The 24,229-nt window shown below is 48.6% G+C and overlaps 1 protein-coding gene across 1 annotated transcript in view; it reads left to right on the top strand.

The window, feature by feature from the left end:
* Positions 1 to 24,229, top strand: part of LOC8026123 (clavesin-2) — a 108,763-nt gene that overhangs the window by 28,102 nt on the left and 56,432 nt on the right. The window lies entirely within an intron of this gene.

Genomic DNA, 24,229 nt, shown 5'->3' with positions numbered 1-24,229 from the left:
TTCCGCTCGCAGGTCTCGAGCGCTCCAAAAGTGCTCCATTTGGAGCGCGCATATTCCGCTCGCAGATCTGGCTTGAGTCGGTCATCTTCCGGTCGTAGATCTCTGGCAGCGCCCGCTCCACGGAGCGCCTCAAACCCGCCGAACTTGCTCTGCGGGATTTCACAGATCTTTCCGGAAGTTGACAGAGCGGCCCACGTGATTTCAGTCTAAATCGGCAGTGCGCATGCGCGGCGAGGTTGGAGAGGTCGGTGGGCCGGTCGTGCCACGGTCGGGTCGTCGAGTTGGATCTATTCGGGTGCGTCGGTTGTTTACGCGGGATTGTGACGGGTCGAACGCTTCTACCTCGCGTAGATCAGGGATACAAAGCCGGGACTGTGGAGCGTGGTAAATCGTAAGCGCTGACATGTGTGATCGTGAGAGGAAGAACGAGAAAAAGAACGGCAGAAAAGCCGGAGGCAGACGCAAGGTTAGGCTTGTTCATTCTGCAGCCAATAATGGACCTTTTCCACATACCGACGGCAACAGGCGGTGGCTGCACAAACTAAAAATCGAGGAAGTGACCTACCTGCGCTACCAATCGATAATGAGAGCTACGCTACCAGTTTCTTCGCTCTCTGAGCAGCGGCGCCTGCCCAACGCGACTTGAAAGAGGGGCATCCGTGGCGTCTACCCAAACCTCGTGTTTTCCTTTCCGTCGACGTTCTTTTTTTGTGTAACACAATTATATATATGCTGCAGTTACGTGTTCTACTCGCTGATACACAGCCTCCTTCCGAATTTCCTCGATTTTTCGTTCCGACTTCCGCCGCTTGGCATCGGGCGCTCGCGCGTGCGCAGAACGCTTCTCGGAAAAGGCCCATTGTTTACCTTTTTACACTGCATTCCGTCGGCGTTTTCCCCCACAATAAAGCGAGAAGAGATTAGGTAACGACCGTGCAAGTGATGGTTTGTTACCTATGTGTTTATTAAAGTCGTGCTAGAAATCTGAACTCCACCGCTGGCAATCGCTGTCCGTGCCCCGCCGCTTCGAGGCGGCCGAAAGGTATGTGAGGGTGCCGAACGCGGACGTCTTCGTTATTTGTGACGTGGGCGCAGTTGTAAGTATAATTTCGCCCGGTCTGTGTCGCGTGTTATTTCTGCAGCTAAGCAGTGACAGTTGTCACTGGTCGTCGGAAAGATCAGTCGGCTGAGGCGTTGGTGGGCTTGTCAAGTTCGAGCAGCGGCCATTTTGAACGGCGGAGGGGGAAGCGGGGGGGGGGGGGGGGGGGATGTCGCTCCAAAAATGCGAGTTTATCTTCCCCTCGTCGATTCGGAGCGGGTCCCACGGACCGGGATTTTGCCTCCCTCGCGGATTTTGGAAAGCGCTCCGGATCTACGAGTGGAATTCACCATTATTCGCACGCGCGCACGCGCATGCTGGAGCACTGTGGAATCAACGCCTCGACAACGTAGCATAAAATAGCTGTTGATGCCATGTTTTTATCACAGCGAAGCTGTATATGGCTCGTAGGTCGAATTTCTTCGTGTTTGCGTCCTCACGGGAAAAAAACAACCTACAGCGATTGAATCGAAAAGTACATATCACGTATGCAGCATATAGGACAGCATTTGTTTCAATAAAACACAAGCACAAAACAAGCATCCGAACTACAAAATTTATGATAAGGAGCTCCTGATAAAAATCTGAAGCACTTAGCGCTCGCCGCACACGTTTCACGGTAAAGACTACTGTTGTGCAAGCTGCCGCGGCGACGAAAGCTTGCGACGTGGGGAATGACCGTTACTAGAGTCTTTTATATATAGAAAGATTTGGTACAGTCAATTTACTTTTCTTTCGTAAATCATTTGAGCAATCGTTGCAGGTGCGCTGGCCAACCACCGCCACAACATGGATTGGAGCCCCGACTTTTTTCTCTGTCAATCGCGGAATGTTCTAAGATACTGGAGGACGGAAAAGTGTTTCCCGTGATTTCCTGTAAAGCTTCGAGTAACAGGCAAGAATAATTTTAAGCTCTGAAATGGCTAACGCGTCTTTAAGTCTAAAGCACAGCTTATCCGGTAGCTCTAGTTCTCCCACTGCCCTCAACGCCTCCACGAAATGAACGCCCATCAAAGAAGGTCACAAAAAGCAGGTCCTCGCGCAACACCTCGACGCGTGGCTTCAGTCCAAGAGTGCCGGAAGGAAAGGGGTCAAGAGTCAGCGGGGCGTCCCACAATCGCTTGTGTCATCTTCGGCGGCTCTGTCAGGTCATCAACGTCGAATGCGAGGCTCCTCCCACATGTCGAGGTCATTCCCGCGCGCGAGGCTTCGATTATGATTCTTACGATACCTGGTCGGACGGCTCCGACACATTGCCCTACGCGTCGTTGGCTCGCCTAAGCTTCCCTATATCTTCTTATTACCTTTCTTTCTCAACAGCGATGCCGATGCGGATGCAGTAACAATATTTTGAAAGCACGTGATTCAGGCATGACGTCAGCCCACCATTTTGTTGCTATAGTCACAGTCAAGAAAGGCAGGGCGTGGCGAGCCCCGAGCATCTTATTGTGGCAGCCAATGCGACTGTGGCGTCCGTGGATAAGATACGCCGAAGAGCCAATCACAAGGCGTTATCATAGTAGGCCATACCCTGCGTTCCTTACGCTGTCAGGGACTTTAGAGTTCAGCGCGATGGAAACTGCGTAGAAAGCTTCGGCGCTTCAGCGTCGGATTAATCATTGCATTGGTCGCCTCCAGCATCCTCCAGACAGCTTTTTAACGATGAATGGTGGACGAAATTACGCCACCAAAAACACGATGAAGGCTGAGTATATGTGGGATCGAATATGTGGCGAACAGCCGACGCATTCCACAACATCGGGCACCACGCGCAAACTGACCGGCGTCGGGTGGAATTGGTCCCTTCTTCGCGGCATATTCGTTTTTTCTAGCGACAGTCGGCTATTTAATTTTACTTAGGGGCTTTATTTGAGAGCGCGGAACAAAATAGTAGGACCCGGCGGTCACGATATCAAACTGAGAACTTGAAAAACGTCAGAACGTGTGCAGGAACGTAGTTTGAGAGCCCAATCTTCGATTTCAAACCGTCCTAAACGTTTTGGCACAAAGTTCTAAACGGGCTTTGTACCTGTGACTGCCTGGAGCTGAACTGGTTGGTATGACATGCTTCTGAAGGTTTCCAGCTGAACGTAGAGGGGAAAAACGAAGGAGCGGAGAAAGAGAAACACACTGCTGGACTATGAACCATTTACTGAAATTCTTTTTTTTTTTTCATCTGATTTCCCAGGGGTAACTTCTTCTTCGGTATGATATTTAGGGGCTAGTGTTCACATATTCCTGATTTAATTTCTCACATGAGGCGCTCTCAGAATATACAGTTTTTATTTCGAAAATAGCGTAATGGAGGCGGCACTCACACAGTCGTCCCCCTTCGCCTCAATAGCCTGAGACTCAAAGGTTTCCCTTGCAAGCTGGTTTTTGTGTCTTCCGACGATGGTAAAGTTTGCGAAATCAGGAGCACAATGGCATACTCGACCATGCGCCGGAAGATGGCCAGTAGTGCGCCAACGGAAGCTGCCCGCTCCCTGGTGCGGTCATTAATACATCACCCAGTTTGTTCAATGTAGCATTTGCCACATGAGAACGGAATACTGTAAACAACTCCTTTCTCGCATGGAGCGGAAGGTGTTCTGTGCGCGATGCCGAACGCGGACTTCTGATTTTGGTCACTCCTACAATTCACCTTGCGGCACATGGCATATGCCTTGCTGGGGGCTGAGGATACGACCTGTACGCCTTGTCGGCCGGCGATCTTTTTTAGGCGATGCGTTATCCCGTGGATGTATGGCATCGCCACTAGAGGTTTGGGGTGCTTCGTTTTCGTTGGTTGTGCATCTTTTCCTGTTTTTGTCACACTTGCTTGCAGAGGCTCTCGCATACCGGTATTAGGAGTGTGCTTGTGTAACACGAGTCCTGAAGCCTACAGAGCTGTTTTTGCAAGCTGCGCCTGACTCTATGGAAGCAAGATTGTGTAATGCCGAGACGAGAGCTTTGGTGGCCAACCCTCGTTTTACAGTTTTTGAGTGTTCTGAGTTGCTTGGAAGGAAGCTTTTACATGGGCGGGCTTTATACATCCACCACACGTAGTTCTGAACTCCAAGGAGAGATCTAGAAACGGTATGGACTGGTTTACCAGAAGTTCCTGGGTGAAAGATAGTCCTGGACAGCTGTGTTTAAAGGTGCGTATTACACCACCTAAACACCCGTTCCTCGGCTCGTCTGCATCGGAATCACACAGTATGAGAAAGTCATCTACATACCGAAAGATGGTCTCGGTGCGTTGGTCTTTGAGATTGTCTTGTACATTCTCACCGCATGCTGCTAGGTTCAAATCGCACAAGTATGGGGTTACTCGGGATTCTTTGCAGACTCGACTTTTCTGTCCATAGTGTAGCGCCTGGTGTGATACCACTGTTGATGTGAGGTAGATTCCTAGAAGCTCCAAGAAGCTATCGAGGCTCATACCAGCTGCATTTTGGAAGCATTAAAGGCCCTGCTCCTCGATGGTTGTTCGGAGGAGTTGTTCGGAGGATCATCAGGAGAGGGGCATGGGGAATCGAATAGTACATGTCCTGGGTATCTAAGGAGAAACCCGAAACAATTTCACATCCTTTTTTCTGAAGAAAGGAAATCACTCGGTCCGAGTTTGGTGCCCTCCTGAAGGGGCCGTTTACTTTAGCCTGTGGTAGAATGTTCGCCAAAACCTGTGACACATGACTTTGCCATGTGTGTCTCTCTGATACAATGGTGCGAAAAGGAACTCCATTTTTGTGTGTTTTTTGCCGAGGAAAAGACACACAATTCACCTTGTTGCAATCCTCTGATTTTTTTGACGAGGACTCTGCATTGTTCCTTTTCGAGTAGTTGTAGGATGGCTTTTTTTGCTAATTGAGTTTGTTTCGGATCTACTTGTTTGAAGTTGTTCGCTATGGCTTGTTGGGCTTCTTCTCCATACGACCCCGAATCCAGGACTACAAATCCTCCCTCTTTGTCTGAAAGGCATAGCCTTAGGTATGTGCGACGTAAACCGTGCACCGTTGAGGCAAAGGTCATATTTGGAGTGTCCGAGTTTGCTAACTCGGGAAGGCATTCAAGTCCCTCATTGATGATTTGCGATATGCTTCATGAGGTGCTTTGGATGCGGTTTCCCATACCATTAGGACCTTATCGATGGCGTCTTGCCTTGATGGGAGGCAGAACTTAGGTCCTTGTTCGAGCATGCGTCAAGCCGGTGGCGAAAGAGACGCATCCCCGATGAACTGGAGCGGTGAGCTTTTGGGTCCCGTCGTGACTCTTCGTGCTAGATGTTGTTTCCATGTTGGGAGAAACCACATTTTCCAAAGGTACCCCGCGGTGTATCTTGTCGTGGTCATGTGGTTTGAAAAAGCGTTGGGGCTGAGAGATTTCACCCTCAGAAAACCAGTGAGCATTGGAACTAGCCATGTCTCAGATTTCAAAATCTTAGAAACTCGTTGGGCATGGCCCTGTGATGGTTCGATGAAGCCAAAGAAATATCGTACCTCGTCAAAAAGAATCTTCTTTCTGATGCTGCGGGCAAGCAGCCTTGCCCGGCATATGTTGGTTGCAATGAGATGACAAAGACCCTGCGAGTAAAGGAAGTGAAAATAAAGAGAAGATGTGCTCAGAGAACTAGAAATATAATTTGTGACTGCCTGGAGCTGAGCTGGTTGGTATGACATGCTTCTGAAGGTTTCCAGCTGAACGTAGAGGAAAAAAACGAAGGAGCGGAGAAAAAGAGACACACACTGCTGGCCTATCAACCATTTACTGAAATTCTTCTTTTTCATCTACCCTCATAAATTATACTGTTGAGGTCCCACGGTTAACTTCTTCCTGACTTAATTTCTGACATAGGGCGCCCCCAGAAGATACAGTTTTTCTTTCGAAATTTGTATCATAGGAGTTTACGTTTGTTCCCGACTTCGTCCCACTAGTCAGATGACATCAACGCTGTCGGCAGACTTTGCTAAAGCAGGCTTTGGCGACCTGGGAAATTTTGGGCTGTACATTTTGTTCACAAAGATGTCCGCTTGTCCCCGGCGGCTCACGTTCAAGAGTAATGAAGAATGCTGTGTATTTCGCATGCCCACAAACGTCTGTTGTTTGTTCGCTTAGTGGTATGGGCCAAGCCTAAGGAAGAGACTTACGCTATCGCAACCGTCATTGATGTCGTCTGATTGCATTTAGCCGCCGGATCTGGAGCCATGACGCCGTCTTCTTGTGGCACCAGGGCAGTTGAGTAGTAGTTAATTAACTAATTGTGTTCTGAAGTTAGCCTCAATGGGCGGCTGGTGTTTCAGTTGTAGATGACCAATTTAGACAGTGCAGTACAACCGCTAACCTGTAGGGTCTTTAGCGGGCCTAAGCCAACTCGTCGACGGCCAACTCGTCAGCGGCCCATTCATCGAATAGGCCAATTCGTCATAGGGCAACTCGACGAAAAGGCAAACTGGCCGCCGCTTTTTCAAAGTCGAAATATATAATTTTCTCTCTAAAACTTTAAAGAAAATGCTGCCCTATAGTAATGCGTAAAATTATCGCACGGTAATTGACTTCCAGTGTGCTCTTTCTTATCAAAACTAACAACTTGCCGCCTTCGCCGCTTTCCCGGTGCAGTGGGGGACGGTCATTACGTCGGCGGCAGTCTGCGGCGGCTGATTACAAAAAGTAATATAGAAAATTAACAAAAGAATGATCCCGAGATGACGGATGTCTCAACTTGTCTCAATGTCTGTCCTGTTTTTGCTCTCTTGTGATTTTTCTTTCAGTTTTGTAACCTGACAAGGGCGCTGTCCCTAGTTCAAACACAAATAAAGAATTAAGTGAAAAGATGACGAGAAACATCGAACTTGGACCTCGGGCCGTCATTCAACCCCTCCGACAAGTTGCACTTCGACAAATTGCGCTATTACAAATTGGCGCATTCTACTAATTGGCCGTCGACCAGTTGGCCGGATCCCCTCTTTAACGTGTTCCACGCAGGAGTGATACATGACCGCACGCCGATACGATGCATACTCAGATCGAAACGGGCAGGGGTGGAGATTGAACCCAGGATTACTGGGTTTTGCAGCGCCAACTTTTGGCACACGCTCCGAGCAGCGGTGCGCAAACACACTCGGCCACCGATTCCTGTGTGTTCCTGTATACAATTTGCGTCAAACGATAACTTTCCTGCGGTTTTCAGTGCACAGTCGCATTGCAGTGTTCATACATTTTGCAAGTGCGATTCGCCTTTAAGTAACGTAACAAAGTCGCACTCCGTCAAACACTACATACGAGGTTATGATTGACGACACTTTCGCTGACGAAGCCCTTGGTTGCCAGTGCAATGTTTGCTATCCAAATCACTTCCGTGGTTCATCAAGATGTGCGAGTGATGCGTTGCAACGCCACTTCTAGAAGCAGCCATGACTCGAAACCTTGCTCTCAGGGACCGCGTGTGTTCATGAAATATGCATGCCTTTGTTGGTGCACGGGTACCGCAGGAAATCCCACGAACACCTCCCAAGCGTAATCAACGGCACCTGCTCCCAAAACCCCGTTCAATAAATCTATCTAAAGTGCCGCCCAAAAAAATAACGGCGGTCAGCAGCAGCACCCCCCCCCCCCCCCCCCAAAACCCCGTTTTTTGTTTTTTTTTTTTCTTCTTTATTTGAGTGCTTTTGTGGCAGTCAAAATGAATAAAGTCGGTTGATCCTTCCTTCCGCGTAACTTCCGCACGCAACAATATATATAAAAAAAAGAAGAGAACACGTACGTAACACTAAATTATTCTCGCCGTTCGCCGTTTTGGCCCAGCGACCTCTCTTCCGCGCATGCACAGGGTTTGGGAAATTCGGAGCCCCCCCAATTATAAAACAACAAAAACACATCCTCAAGCTAGACTTGACAGTGCCAAGGCTACGGGTCAAAGCGCGTTCCCAAATTGTCCATTGTACTTCGCAGACCTGCCCTTCCGGGTGCAGGCTTTTCGAAAGATCGCCAAAGAACGCCGCTGATTCGGAAAAAAAAAAAAGAAGTGCTTAATATACATTGGCCTTTGAAAGCTTCGTTTCATTCTTCTCTGCATGTGTGATATTTACAGCCACTTGTAATCCTTCCGCTTGCGCCTCAGCATGTGAAATGCGATACTGCTAAAACAATACTTTGCGTGCTTTGAAAACACACCACGAGAATGCGAACCTAGTTTATGCTAATCACGATCTTTCTAAATGCCTTCTACAAACATTACTTATATTTTGTGCGAGATATTGCAGTGACTAGTATACAAAAATATATTGTAAATGACTTAAGAAATTTAACAAATTAAACTATTATTCTTACTGCGTCCAGAATTGGGATATAACAGTAGAGAATCCTAATGACCAAGGTGGGCGGTTACTACGAGTAACGTACGTAATTGTAGAATTACCCGAGACTGCGGTGACGACACAAAAACGACAGGAAGAAGGAAACAAGTCTCAAACACAGCTGAAATGGTATTGTAACAGAATTCATTTATATAAGGTTTGAACAAGAAAGGGGGAAAGGGGACACCAAGGAAAAGGGAAAAACCCGCAAATGACACACTCTCAACAACAAAACACACGGTACGAACACCGACTGTTTCTGTCAGTTTGAGGTCAAAACGACTGTGAAGCCGGATTCTCTGACCGATAGTTCACAGTATACAAACAAACACATACAAAAAAGGTGACTTCAAAGGTGTGCGTTGTAAAAGACATACATGTATACAAAACAGTAATCTTCACAAAAATAAACCAGATAACAAAAAAATAATAAAAGCGACACAATTTTTGTTACAGATACCCCCCCCCCCCCCCCCCCCCCAAACCCCACACAAAGAAGCTAGAGGTCAAGAAAACTTTTCCACTTTGCCTCCACACAGATGGAGGGCTTATTTACTGTGTTTCCGTTGTTTCCTATTAAAACTGACTCTTTTATCAGACGTTTGGGGCCATTTTGTTTATTTTGAAATTACAGATGTCAAATTTCACAAAGAGACACAATAGTTGCGTTCTTGGACGTGCTTTGAAACCTTCGAATACGGATCCTTATTTTGAACACATCGTATATGTTCGGTCAAACGGCCATTGATACAGCGCTTGGTCTGACCGATATAGCACAAAGCAAAGTCAAAGGGTATTTTGCCGACAATCCCTGAAACACACGCGACACTTTTCTCTTTTTGTTTTTTTAAGGCAACCGTTTTGAGCCCAAGTGAAGAGAGACAACCTTTTCAAGCTATAGTCTGTGCTAAATGCCGTACGGAGCCCAAACTTATCAACCATAAACGTGAGGTTATGGGATATTCCGAAAAAGAAGAGGGAAGGCAACATACATTTCCTGCCCGGAACTTTTTTGAGTCTTCATTTTGGAGGAAAATATCTGAGAACGCTGTTTGGCCAGAAGCTCCTGAGGGTATTTTTATTTTTTTGAGTGAACTGAGCAGATTATGAATAGACTCCGCTATAGGGTGAGCACAGGATATTTGAACGGCGTTACTTATCTATCAGATTGCGAACCAAATCCGACTTGACAGTTTTTGAATGGCAGCTGGTGAACGAAGGATTGGTTTTGCCGTTGCCTTGCCAAACGACCATCACAAAACCGACTTTAGTTTTAACTGAATATAAAAATACTCGAGAGAGTTTTTCTCTGGCCTTCCTATGCAGCGTTTTTAATTGATGTTGCTAAAGTTGAATCGAGGGTACACACTAAAATATCGTCCACGTATATCCTCATCAGACCAGAACCAGGATTAGAATCATTGACCAAATCATGCAACTTTAAAACTAAGAACCCGAGATATATTTCTGAGAGAGGAGGAGCCACCGCCGAACCTATGCACACTACCCACCGTTGGATAAACTTTGGATTACCATGAGCCACAACTGTCGACCGAGCGTACAACTCAAGGACCTTAACAAAATCAGACACGTGCATCCCCGACTGAGACTGGATGCTAACCAAATTATCTTCCAAAAGGTTGCTGACCGTCGAAAGCGAAATGTCTGGTGTAAGAGAGTAATCCAAGCCATTGTTGTCTAAAGAAAACATCCTGCATGACTTCTCATAATATGGCTCCAAATCTGAAATCAGGTTACTGCAAGAACTCAATTACAAGAAACTTTTGACCTCCAAACGGGACGGACCTTTCTGTAGGAAGGCAGAAACACTCTTTTACCACATGCCATCTTCGTTGACAAATATGTGGGGAAAATCTTCCCGATGATCCGTCACAAATAATTTTGTAGAAAAAAGGCATTTTTGGTTGTTGTTCAGTTTGGTAGCCAAGGACGTCCAATCACCGTCTTTAACCGTTTTCACTACCTTTTTTCTTAAAACGGTTCAAATCTTCACCGAAAGGCTTAAATAATCCCTGTACTGCAACGTCACATTTCTCTTGAAACTTAGTGCGGGGCAGTACAGAAAAAAAGTCATATTTGTCTGCTTCAACACGCTTGACCTTTTTTCCTCCAACTGCTTCTTAACACTCGTTATCTGTTTAAAAGTTTTGGCCTCAGACTTGTACGACGATTCCACCATTGACGACATTCTTTTAAAAGCGGTTGACACGAGGGAAGTCTTTTCTGCCGGGTCTGTCACAGAATCGGACATTACAATGATCGCAGCGCAAATATCAAAAAGAGACGGTTTGACATTTATACAAAACTTTGGATCGTTGGACGAAACAATCCCAATAGCCTCGGCTATTGTTTTGATCCACAGTTATTTTTTTCTTCTTTAAACGTAAAGTCCCTAAAGGGACATTGAGCTTAATGTTTGGTAGTATTTGGCAATAAATATTTGTTAATTTGCCTTACCAAAGGTTCCAATGCAGTAATGCATTTGAGACGGGTACCAAATGCCCTAGTAATTTTACATGGATGAAAGCTTTCTTCACAATTGAAACATGAAAAAATACGTTTGGCGAAATTCTGAGAAAAAGACAGACACGAGCTCGCAGTTTTGAGACGAATACTTTGTCCGCACGTATTGTCACGGTGGGCATCATTGGATAACCGTTGTAAAAGTCAACCAGATTTGGACTACTTATATTGTCACGGGTGGTGACCAAAAGAAAACAGAAAATAAACAGGGAGAAATAAACGTTTAATGTGGCGAACTTGTGCCAAAAATAAAAGGGGTACAAAAGATAATAACAGAGCGTCGCGGGCTTCGAAGTCGGCGAAGCAGCAGAGTCGAACGCTGAGCGAAAACTGACTGCAGATCAGCACGCGGAGTCCCTTATGTACGCGCGTTGGGTTCTGGAACAATCGGCCTAGATTGTTCGGCGACTGGAACATTCAGAACTCGATCTGACGAGAATGTTCTCGAACGCACGAGAACGCAATGAAAGAACAAATAAAAGAGCATTCCACTGACTGGAATCGAACCCAGACTTTTTGCACGACAGTAAAGCACGGTAACCACTAGGCCACGCGCGCGGTCGCTCGCTGACGAACGTGGCATTACTCCCCCCTTTAAAAAGGCATCGTCTCGATGCCACGTAAAAGGCAACAAAGCAGAGCGAAACAAACAAAAAAAAATGGGAACCTACGGAGGCTCGCAAAACACAATCCTATCAAGCGGTGCACAAGATCACAGTTCGCAGTCTTATCGCGCGTAGTACGGCTTGAGGCGCACGACGTGGACGACTTCTGGTCGTGGAGCGCGGCGTGATGAAGTCCGTGTTCCGTCGGGCATCACCTCGTAGTTCAGATCCCCGAGTCGACGAAGTACTTTGTAGGGTCCGAAGTAGCGCTTTAGGAGTTTCTCACTGAGACCACGGCGGCGGATCGGTGTCCACACCCACACCCTGTCTCCGGGCTGGAAGTGGACGTCCCGACGACGAAGGTTGTAGCGGCCAGTGTCGACACGTTGTTGCGCCTTAATCCGGAGTCTGGCGAGCTGACGGACTTCTTCTGCCCGTTGGGCAACCACCTGGGCGTCGTCGCTTCCGTCGAGAGCCGGTTCGTGGGGTAACATCGAGTCCAGCATTGTCGTTACTTTACGACCATGAACCAGTTGGAAGGGTGTCACCCCGGTGGTCTCTTGCACGGCCGTGTTGTAGGCAAATGTGACGTACGGCAACACCTCGTCCCATGCCTTGTGCTCCACGTCGACGTACATGGAGATCATGTCGGCGATGGTTTTGTTGAGTCTCTCCGTCAGCCCGTTGGTCTGCGGGTGGTACGCCGTTGTGCGCCGATGGCTGGTGTGGCTGAGACGAAGGATTTCTTGCGTCAGCTGGGCCATGAACGATGATCCACGGTCAGAGATCAAAACTTCGGGAGCGCCGTGCCGGAGAACGATGGATTGGATAAAGAACTTGGCGACTTCCACAGCAGTCCCTGCAGGAAGGGCTTTCGTTTCGGCGTACCGTGTGAGATAATCGGTGGCGACGATAATCCATCTGTTTCCTTGCGTCGATGGCGGAAAGGGACCAAGTAGATTCATTCCAATCTGCTGGAACGGTGCGGTCGGGGGAGCAATCGGATGCAGGAGACCTGCCGGCTTCGTCGGCGGTTTCTTGCGTCGCTGGCACTCGTGGCAGGACCGTGTGTAGAAGTGAACGGTCTTCGGCAGCTTCGGCCAGTAATACCTTTCACGAATTCGGGCCAGCGGACGGCTGTAACCAAGGTGTCCGGACGTCGGGTCGTCGTGACAGGCTTGGAAGATCTCTTCTCGAAGGTCACTAGGGATTACCAGCAACCACGGTGTGTTGTTGTCGCCGAAGTTCTCTTTGTAGAGTACACCTTGTCGGATGGCGAAGGTCGGCAGTACTCGTGAGAAGACACGTGGCACGGTACTCCTGCCCCCTTCCAGGTGCTCGATTAATGCGCGCAGCTCAGGATCGTCCCGTTGACGTCGTGCCATATCGTCGGTGTTCACTGCTCCTAGGAAGCACTCGTCGTCATTGTCGTCGCTGCAGCCGGAAGGGGTCTCGACGGGGGCTCTGGACAGGCAGTCGGCGTCGCTGTGCTTGCGGCCTGACTTATAGACCACTGTCATGTTGAACTCTTGTAGTCGAAGACTCCATCGAGCGAGGCGTCCTGACGGGTCCTTCAGGTTCGCAAGCCAGCAGAGCGAGTGGTGGTCCGTGACTACACGGAACGGGCTCCCGTACAAGTACGGACGAAACTTCGTTATTGCCCAGACGACCGCAAGGCATTCTTTCTCAGTCGTGGAGTAATTTTTCTCCGCCTTGGACAATGTCCGACTTGCGTAGGCGATGACTCGCTCGATGCCTTCTTGCACTTGGACTAGTACTGCGCCAAGTCCCGCGTTACTTGCGTCCGTGTGAATTTCTGTTTCCGCATCCTGGTCGAAATGTCCAAGCACAGGAGGAGTCTGGAGTCGTTGTTTCAGTTCGTCGAATGCCTGCTGTTGCTCCTCGGCCCATTCGAACTTCTCGGCGTCCTTCGTGAGATTCGTAAGTGGTGCGGAAATCCTTGCGAAATCCCGAACGAAGCGTCGATAATAGGCACAAAGTCCAAGGAATCTTCGCACGGCCTTCTTATCTGTCGGCGCTGGAAATGCCGCGACGGCGCGAGTCTTCTCGGGGTCTGGGCGGACGCCTTCGTTACTAACCACGTGGCCAAGGAACTTCAGTTCGTCATAGGCGAACCGGCACTTTGACGGCTTGAGTGTGAGTCCGGCGGTCTGAATGGCTTGAAGAACAGCTCGGAGTCGTCTCAAGTGCTCGTCGAAGTCAGCTGAAAATACTACGACGTCGTCAAGGTAGACGAGACAACTCTGCCACTTCAGCCCTGCCAGTACGGTGTCCATGACACGCTGGAAAGTCGCTGGCGCCGTGCATAGTCCGAAGGGCATCACCTTGAACTCGTACAGTCCATCCGGCGTGACGAAGGCTGTCTTCTCTCGGTCCCGTTCGTCGACCTCGATTTGCCAGTAGCCGCTCTTCAGATCCATCGATGAAAAGTATCGAGAGTGGCGCAGCCGGTCTAGAGTGTCGTCGATGCGGGGGAGTGGGTAGACGTCTTTCTTCGTAACCGTGTTGAGCTGCCGGTAGTCCACGCAAAACCGAAGAGTTCCGTCCTTCTTCTTAACCAGCACGACTGGAGAGGCCCATGGACTGCTTGAAGGTTGGATTATGTCGTCATTCAGCATCTCTTGAACTTGCTGATGGATCACCTCCCTTTCCTTAGCGGAGACTCTGTACGGCGATCGATGCACAGGGCGCGCGTCGTCCTCGGTAACGATGCGGTGCTTGGCAACCGCGGTCTGGCGCATCTTCGACGACGTCGCAAAGCAGTCGCGGTATTCGGCGAGGAGGTTAGCCAGCTGACGCCGTTTAGGGTCCGGAAGCTTAGGGTCAATGTCGAGCTGCGCTGGCGACGTACTGTCTTGCTGGGGCGGCGAGGATTCGTCAGTAATCGCGGTGATTTCGGCGGGGTTTCGCAGTTTCTCGACGTGGCCCACGGCTGCACCTTTCGTTAGGTGTTGCGTTTCGTTTCGGAAGTTCGTCACGAGGGCCACAGTCCGCCCATCCTGAAGTTCAGCTACTCCCCTTGCGACGCCTATGCCTCTTCCCAGGAGCAATTGGAGGCTTCCCTCGAGAAGAACTTCGCCACAGGAAGCTTCATCGATCCCGACAAGTACGAAAACACTCGACCGCGGTGGTAGGTTTACGTGGTTTGCGAGGACTCGGACCGTAGGTGACGTCGCTTGGGGTTCCTCCGCTGGTGGAGCAGGTTTTCGTAGCGTCGGCCGGTTTGTTCCGAGGTCGATGACGGCGCCATACTCGCAGAGAAAGTCCATTCCGAGGATAACGTCCCTCGAACAGTCTTGCAGAACGACGAACTTGACAGGGCACGTTTCACCGTGGATCTGGACGCGAGCAGTGCATCTCCCGACTGGTGTGATGAGATGTCCTCCGGCGGTTCGTGTTTGGGGTCCTTCCCACGGCGTCATGACTTTTCGAAGGCGGCGGGAGAGCCTCCCACTCAAGACTGAGTAGTCTGCTCCGGTGTCCACGAGTGCCGATGCGTCGAGGCCGTCGATCACAACGTTCAGGTTGTTGGACACCGATGCAGGAGCGTCGTTGTGATGCGTGGGGTCGGGAGAGTGGGAGCGCTCCGTCGTTCTTGGAGGCTCTTTACGTCGGTTGTCTTCGGCAACTCCACCTCCAGGGGTTGCCGCGCCTAGTTTCCCCGGTGAGGAGCGAGGGGTGACAGGCTTTCACGTCGGGGTCGGTGCATCGGCGAAGCTGGACGTCGGGGCGATGGCGACCGGAACTCTCGGCGGGACGCAGGCTCGGGGGACTGGGGTCGTCGCAGGTACTCGTCGATCTCCCGAGGGCGTTCACCATACCGGGGGCGCGGGTCGTTTGGGTGGAATCCGCGCAGCCCGAGTCGTCGGTATGGGCATCGGCGGTACACATGGTCGGCGTCCCCGCAGTGGTAGCATGCCGGGCGTCGGTCGGCCGTTCGCCACACATCGGTCTTCCGGGGTGCACGGGTCTCCTGGCTGGCGTACTGGGGCTGGTCGTCGCGGCGTCGGTCGTGCTGCGGCGCAGGAGACTGGCGTCGGGGCGGCGCGACATAGGCGCGAGGAGGAGGCGGTGGCCGTCGGGCCACTGCGGCGTAGGTCACGGTGGGCTCCTCGGGTGCAGCTACGTTGGCTGGAGCCTACAGTTGAATTGCCCGCTGAACCTCGTCGCGGACAACTTCGGCTATTGACACCGAAGCCGGCTGGTGGGTAGCAGGCAGGAGCTTCTTAATTTCCTCCCGGACGACTTCCCGGATGATCTCGCGAATGCTGGAGATGCTGGAGCCAAGGTCGCAAGCGGACGGCGGAACCGCGCTGATGCCGGGTAGCCTCTGGTAGTGGCTGGCTCGGGCTTGCAGTGCACGCTCAATGTTTGTCGCCTTGGTTACAAATTCTTGAATCGTCGTCGGTGGGTTGCGTACGAGGCCACCGAAAATGTCGTCCTTCACGCCGCGCATCAGGATACGCAGCTTCTTTTCCTCGGTGGACTGAGGGTCGGCGCGGCTGCTCAGGCGGAGGACGTCTTCAACGAAGCTGGTTACCGTTTCGTTGGGCCCTTGAGTTCGTACTTGAAGGAGGTCTTCCGCTCGCTGTCGTCGTGTCTGGTTCGTGAATGTCTCCTTCAGGCCAGCGATACAGGTGTCCCACGACGTAAGCGACGCCTCGTGGTTCTCGAACCACTGCCTCGCGGTACCCTCCAAGGAGAAGTAGAGGTTTTGGAGGCGCTGCTCAGTGGTCCATCCATTATGGCGTGCTACACGTTCGTAGTGCAGGAGCCAGTCCTCTACGTCTTCGTGGGTCTCGCCGTGGAAGGTCGTCGGGGTTCGCTGAGCAACAGGCAGGTAGACGATGGCGGCGGCGGTCGGGGACTGCGATTGCTGGTCGTCCATCGTCGGCCTCGTAGGCTGCCTGGTCCTGGGTGGCAGAAGTTCGTATTCCGGGTGTAGACCTTGGGTGCGGCGACTGGTCCGAGTTTCAGGTTCCGCGTTGAGTGGTCTTGTCACAGGGCTTGGAATCGGGCTTGCACTGCGGGCCTTGGGAGGGGAACGCTGTACGGGCATGCGGTACCCCGCACCTCCACCAAGATGTCACGGGTGGTGACCAAAAGAAAACAGGAAATAAACAGGGAGAAATAAACGTTTAATGTGGCGAACTTGTGCCAAAAATAAAAGGGGTACAAAAGATAATAACAGAGCGTCGCGGGCGTCGAAGTCGGCGAAGCAGCAGAGTCGAACGCTGAGCGAAAACTGACTGCAGATCAGCACGCGGAGTCCCTTATGTACGCGCGTTGGGTTCTGGAACAATCGGCCTAGATTGTTCGGCGACTGGAACATTCAGAACTCGATCTGACGAGAATGTTCTCGAACTCACGAGAACGCAATGAAAGAACAAATAAAAGAGCATTCCACTGACTGGAATCGAACCCAGACTTTTTGCACGACAGTAAAGCACGGTAACCACTAGGCCACGCGCGCGGTCGCTCGCTGACGAGCGTGGCAATATGCCTTTATTTATTCTGAGCACTTGCAGAGCTTTGCAGGAATGAAGGCTTCGCTCTGAATGGACGGAACATAAAATGATTAGCAAGGAACGATCTCCGGGTATTATAGTTTTCTAATTTAAACGAATTCACAAAACTGAGATCAAGAACAATGCCATATCTCGTTCAAATATATATTGGAAAAAGTCTTTTAGGATTACCGCATCAAACGATACACTGTTGAGTCTGCCGGTCGTGTGTTGGACCTAAGTTTCACCATCCCGGAAGGTATTTTAGCGTCGTGACTCGTAACAAAACTGCTGGGCTACCATTCCAAAGTTACCATTTTTGAAGCAGAAATAAAGTTCACCCATACCTAAGCGCGTTAGTTTCCTGAACTGAAGCAGTTTGAAAAAGTATGGTTTGTTTTGAACCGCCGATTAGTATGGAAATATAAGTATTAATCTCCCGCAATATGCTGTGCTGTTGAAGTTAAGTGAGTGCACTGGTGATTTTTTCCCGCCATTTAATTTTTCCTGCGACATAGTTACCTTTTTCAGCGGTTATCATCCCGACGAAAAATGTCTAGTTCCTGGCGCATGCACGGCGTCTGATGTTCCGCGGAAGAGAGCTGCTGCGCATGTTCACGAGTCACAACGCATCTCGTAGCCCCGCAGGCAAAGATGGCCGCACGAAGCATGATCATTGGGGGAAGGGGGGGCCTATAGAAGCTGTTAATTGATTTAGCGTCAAGCAACGTCAAAGATAGTCCAGAGTTCTTCGCAATATATATATGGTATGTTGTAGTTGATGACTGTTCCAAAGGCTTCGTCGCCACAATCGGTTGAAGTAATAAACGAATCTGTGCAGGTCACGTTTAGAACAAAATATTTTAGGTGGGCAGGAATATACAGCGCAATATTCTACAGAATTTCCGACTAACCTTCTCCCATCTTTGCATAAAAAAACTACCTATACCCTGCACGTCAATGAATAAGTATCTTTAATAAACTTCAAAAGCATAAGCCCCCTGATATGCGTCGCAGACAAGCATACGCGCAAGATTTTGTGAAAGGGGAAATGAAGGCCGCCAGCACGGTCGTGCGTGCTGAAGAGCCCGTTCCAATTTAGGAACGACCCAACTATGTGTGTACCCTGCTGACCCCTCTATACAAGTGAAGGGTCAGCTGTGGTCGAGTTTTCCGAGATTACATTTGCATATACTTTCGTTGCCCCCTCAGAGGTCGCCGGTAGTGTGAACCTTGAACCTGACCAGCAAAATGTTTCCCGTCCTTGTCTCCGCAGCTCGGTCATCATTTGCATGCGGGATCGCGGCGATGCCTTGTCCGCTTCCGCGAAAAGCGAGAAGCTCGGGAAGTAATCGAGTGCAGCTCCGATTCTTCCGGTTGGCCAGCTAGGCGGAATGAACATCGGTAGGGTCGGGCGTACGCTGAAATGTTTGCATGTTGGTATAACGAGTGGTAGATAGAGGTAACCTCAAAGAAGCATTTGCGCTTTCAAATAACAGAGTCGCCTTGTCTTGGCACGTTGCCGTGAAGGTTAGCTACCTAACTTAACGTACGGTCTGCAACCCGTGCAAGGTAATTACAAGAAGACGGGTCATTTGCGCCTATTTCTTTCCTAGCTACATGAAGCCGGAAGAAGGAAGTATAGAAGGAAAGGGCATGGAAGCCACGTGATAGATCTTATACGCTGTCTTTATTGCGAGTTTTATTTTTATATATTGTTTTATACGGTTCAGAGAAATGAAACCAAGGCAGGAACGTGCTCATAGACGTGGCGGACGCCCGCGTTTGTACTGCAGTCACATTCATAGCACACAGTTAGCAGCCGCGAATTTTCTTAAAATGATGGAACACCGTTGTTCACAACACGACCGGTAATACACGTTACAACCGGGAGTGAACAAACACGCAGCCTGTTTTAGGAACCTTGAATTGCGTATGAGGTTTCTCATTGTAAAACTCGCTTTAGACACTAAACAACTCGGAAACAACACTTAAAAAATCGTGTCCAAGCAGTTCTAAAAATAAAGAATACAGAAGCAATTCGATCTCTGCCCATTTTTCTGGATTACATATATAGTGTGTCCCAAGTCAACAGGCTTGATCTAAAATAGACAGTAAAAATCGACGGCTGCACGTAACAATCAAAACTTTTTGTCAAAGGCGCGTACTTCAGAAATCGTTCTTTTTTTTCTTCTAAAATTGCAAAGCGTAGCTTTCTTTCTGTAAGAAATAGAACCAAGAAACTTGCCAGGGTCAACGGCGGGCGGCGACGAAGTCAAGTAGCGGGCGGGTTCGCGCTCATATATATATATATATTTTTTTAGAATACTGCCGGGCAATCTTTGAGGGCCAAGGCATGATAGACAACATCAGAAACCATCAATGAGTTGAATGAATTAACAACAACTAACAAGTAGTCATTGGTGACAAAAAACAATTCATCAACTGCACTCACAAATAAAGCGGTAGAAGTAATCGCCGTCACCACTTGGGGGCAACTCATTCCACTCAAAAACAGAACAAGAAAAAAAGGAGTATTTAAAAACATCTTTTCTGCAGCGGAACTCAAGGAGCAAATTCTCGTGCTTCTGCCTTGTATCACGACTTGTGTTATACTGCAAATAATCATCAAAATTTAAACCAGCTTTATTATAAAATATATTATGCAAAAGTTTCAAACGCTTTACTTTCCTTCGACATGATAATACAGACACTTCAGAGGCGGTACACAACGGTGACACATGTGAATCTTTGCCGTATGAGTTGTAAATAAACCTAAACGATTTTTGAAGGCCTTCCAATTGGTCAATGAGCGATTGAGAGTGCGGGTCCCATACGGCGTCAGCATGTTCCAGCAAAGGATGAATCGGTAATTTATAGGCCGTCAGCTTTGTCGCAGGAGTACAGTGACAGATTTTCCTACGTAGCGACCACAATTTACTTGACGCTATTGTTACAGTCTGCTCAATATGACTAGCGCAGCTTAAGTTGGACATGATAGTAACACCCAGATACTTGTATTCATTAACTACTTCTAAGGCATTTGAATGAATAAAATAAGAAAAAGAGATAGGCATCTTCTTCAGTGTAACTGACATCTACACACATTTCTTGGCATTCAGATCCATTTTCCATTTTTGACACCGCAATGAAATCATTTGAATACTCTCCTCTAAGCAATTTTGGTTAGATACACAAGATATGTTTGAAAACAATACATAATCATCAACAAAAAAACGGCACTGTATCGAGGGTTTACCAACTCGCAGGTCATTGATAAAAACCAAAAAGAGCAACGGTCCGAGTACCGAGCCCTGGGACACTCCAGAAAAAAAAGGTAACTCTATTGATTCAGCATTGTCTACACACACAAAATGTTCACGATTCGTAAGGCACGAGTCTATCCACCTCAGTAGGCGATCATTGCCCAACACTTGCTTCAATTTATGCAGTAACTTGTGATACGAAACCCTGTCCAACGCCTTTGCAAAATCTAAGAAGACGGCGTCGACTTGACCATTGTTATCAATCACTGAACCAAAATTGTGGGCCGTATGAAGCAGCTGGGTCACTGCCGAAAAGCCTCGTCGGAACCCGTGTTGATAATCTACTAAGAAAGTTTCAGATTCTAGGAAAGTTACGATGTGCTTAAATATGAAGTATTCGAGAACATTGCTATATGTACTCAACAATGACACTGGTCTGTAATTGCAAACACTTTTTTTCACTTCACATTTTTTATATAGGGACAACTTTGGCTACTTTTCAATCTTGAGGCACGTCACAGGTTTTTAAACTGCAATAGTAAATCACGTAAAGAAACTTGGAACACGATCCAGTGTGCCTCGTAAGAAAGCGTTAGGAATTCCATCTGGGCCACTCGACTTTCTAATGTCTAATTGCAAAAGACTGTTAAAAATACCTTCTCTAGAAACAACCAAGTCACTGATTCCACAACTATCACGATTAAATGAAGGCAGCATAGAGTTATCAACGGTGAAGACAGAAGAGAAAAAATAATTAAGCTCACTTGCTATGCTCGCTTCAATGGCAAATGTCTACCCGCTAATTATAAGCTCCTTAATCATCACACTTTTTTCATCAAATGAGCCCAGAACTTTCTTTGATTTTCTATGAGAAAGTTGTGCATCGCGGCATTAAAGTAACAATATTTAGATGTACGCACACGGGTCCGTTGCTCTTGGCAAAAATTGATAGATGGCGCTACGTCCTTGTCAAGACAGCTCGCGACCACCGGGGTTTATTAAAATGAACATAATCTTTTTGTAATGTACCTTTCGTTAAAAACTAAATGCGGACAATAATAGCAAAGCTTAGAGGAAAAGAACGCGTTTACATAACGACGGCGCTTTTGCTGCCAACGGATTTCGTCTGCGTGTCGTCTGCTTTCTTTCGCTGGTCGGCTACACCACCGACGCCATCTATCAATGCGCGCGCCAAACGCACCTCACAACTCGACTCGGTCATCTGCGTCGCCGTCCGCTGTTGACCCAGGCAAGTTTTTGGTCCTATGTTTTACAGAAAAAAAAGTACGCTTTGTACTTTTACAAAAAAAAAAAAAGACTTGTAAAATACATTTTTGAAGAAAAGTTTAAATTGCTACGTGCAGGCGTCAATTTTTAATTACGGTCAATTTTAGATCGAGCCTGGTGACTTGGAACGGGTCTAGGGCATTTCGGTCTAGGACTTTTCGGTGTAGGACGTTTCGGTGTGGGGCGTTTCGGTGCGGTCTTTTCGGTGTACGGGCTTTGCGGTGCACGGAATTTTCGGTGCACGGACTTTTCGATGCACGGACATTTCGGTGCACGGACTTTTCGGTGTGGGACTTTTCGGTGTGCAGACTTTTCGGTGTGCAGACTTTTCGGTGCACGGACATTTAAGTGCACGGGAAATCAAAATCACGTTGTTGCTGGTTTTCTTTTTTTTTTTTTTGTTTAAACGTAATACGCATTATTTTATCTAGAAATTTATTTTTTCGCACTTTATGAATTTGTAGACTTGGTCATCCATTTACGGTCCCTTACTCATATACGACCTAAGTGACTTTGTTGGGTGTTCTACCATCCTGCGTGCGGATTGGAGACGTTGGACGTTATGGTTCGTTTGTTGGTGTCTCTTTTCCAACGTTTGCACTAGTCGCATCACATGTCTAGGGTAATTTTCAACAATCTCAAGTTTCTTGCTGTTGGAGCCTTTTCTACACAGATCACCAATAATAAAGCCCACACCTTTACAGAAGGTGCCGAGAACGCCTTATTGACACAACCCGCAAACACGATGTGATGCTTCTAGTGCGTACGTGGGAAAAGAGACACCGTGAAACTAAACATAACGTCCAACGTATCCAGTCCTCCCGCAGGATGGTGCTGCGCCTAACAAAGTCGCTTATATATGTAAGTGACCGTAAATGGATGACAATGTCTACAAATTTATAAAGTTCGAAAAAATCAATTTCTAGCTAAAATAGTGCTTATTGCGTTTAGACAAAACTAAAAAAACTCGTGATTTTGATTTTCCGTGCACCGAAATGTCCGTGCACCGAAAAGTCCGTGCACCGAAATGTCCGTGCACCGAAAAGTCCGTGCACCAAAAAGTCCGTGCACCGAAATGTCTGCACACCGAAAAGTCCCACGCCGAAAAGTCTGTGCACCGGAATGTCCGCGCAGCGAAATGTCCGTGCACCGAAATGTCCGTGCACCGAAAAGTCCGTGCACCGAAAAGATCGCACAGAAACACCCTACACCGAAACGTCCTACACCGAAACACCCTATATATATATATGGCGCTCTAAGCGGCCTTAAACCAGACCCACCATTACCGCCATTCTCGCGTTCTCACGCAATGCAGCTAATAAAACTGGCGATGATGAACTCCACGGAGGCAGCCTGCGTATAGCAAGCAAATTGAACGCGTTTTCATATTTAAAAAAAAAATCCTGGGGAGCATAAAATGTGGCGACCGTGCATTATGCGTGTGTTATGATTTCTTATTTTTGCTATCGAGAAAATTTTTTGATTTCGGATCCGTTGCACCATTACGCGAAACTTCACCCGACGGTGTCTCGCGCTAGGGTTGGTGACGTCACGGAGGTCTCGTGATGCCTTCATTGCGCCCGCTGCGTTATATATTGGTTGCCGTTCGAAGTCGTGACGTCAGAAGCCCGCTGTGCTCTACATGTCTTGCACCTATACGTCACATGATGACGTCGAAGGCAGGTAGCCTCCATGCTGGTGGTTGAGTCGAAAGCCATTCGCAGCGACAGCCATGGTAAACTGCGCGGCGCTCGGCTGTAGAAATGTTTACGTATCCCGACGACAGTTTCGTCAGCATGCCCCGCGACAGAGTAACCGCCATGTAAGAAAAAGCATACGACTGGCCGGGAAGGGACGTAGCCGTGCCTTACTGAGTTTGCGGGACGCATTTCATAGCGGCGAGCGGCGGCACTTTTCTCCCGTTGTTTACGTTCGTGCACGCCTCTGCATTCGGCCTTGCCCGTTCGTGATGTCGATGTTATTTGTCTTTCGTTTAATCACGAGGTTTCACAGCTTCGAGCACACCTTCGGGGCTCCCTGCCGAGTACGGGCGAGAGTGTCGCGCCGCGAGCCCGGCCAAATGGCGATCGGTCGGCGGCGGCCCCCGTGTGCAAGCTCTCCGATACGCCGCTGTCGTGACATCGATCGGCTTGTGCCGTCCGCGAGACGGTAACCTTCGCAAGAAGCGAAAGTATGCAGGCGAGATGGTTAGGAAATATTATAATCTAAATCCTAACACAATGAGAGTCGTCTTGTCTGTTATTTTATTTCTCCTTGTCTTGGGGTTTAGATTATGACGGTAACATGCTGTTGTTTACCAGTACATCGCAAAATCGTAACTATTTTACTACAAGCGATTCCTGGAGCCGCTCGTCAAATTTTGGGGTGCGCATTGAAGATATTTTTGCCACGACAACCCTTCGCGTCAGAACTTCGTCGGCGGCATCCCGTAACTTTTTTCTCGTAGCGCAATCGCACTAACGTCAAAACATTCCGCACGTACTGGCTGAACGTCATCATCGTAAGCTTGGCTCGTTTTTCCAGGTTCACGTGTAAAAAACTAGGT

This window comes from Ixodes scapularis, unplaced genomic scaffold (assembly GCF_016920785.2).
Source record: "Ixodes scapularis isolate PalLabHiFi unplaced genomic scaffold, ASM1692078v2 PGA_scaffold5__190_contigs__length_132052651, whole genome shotgun sequence".
In the NCBI taxonomy this organism is placed as follows: domain Eukaryota; kingdom Metazoa; phylum Arthropoda; class Arachnida; order Ixodida; family Ixodidae; genus Ixodes; species Ixodes scapularis.
Note: the sequence above shows the minus strand (reverse complement) of the source record. Positions and strands in the feature narration are given on the sequence as shown.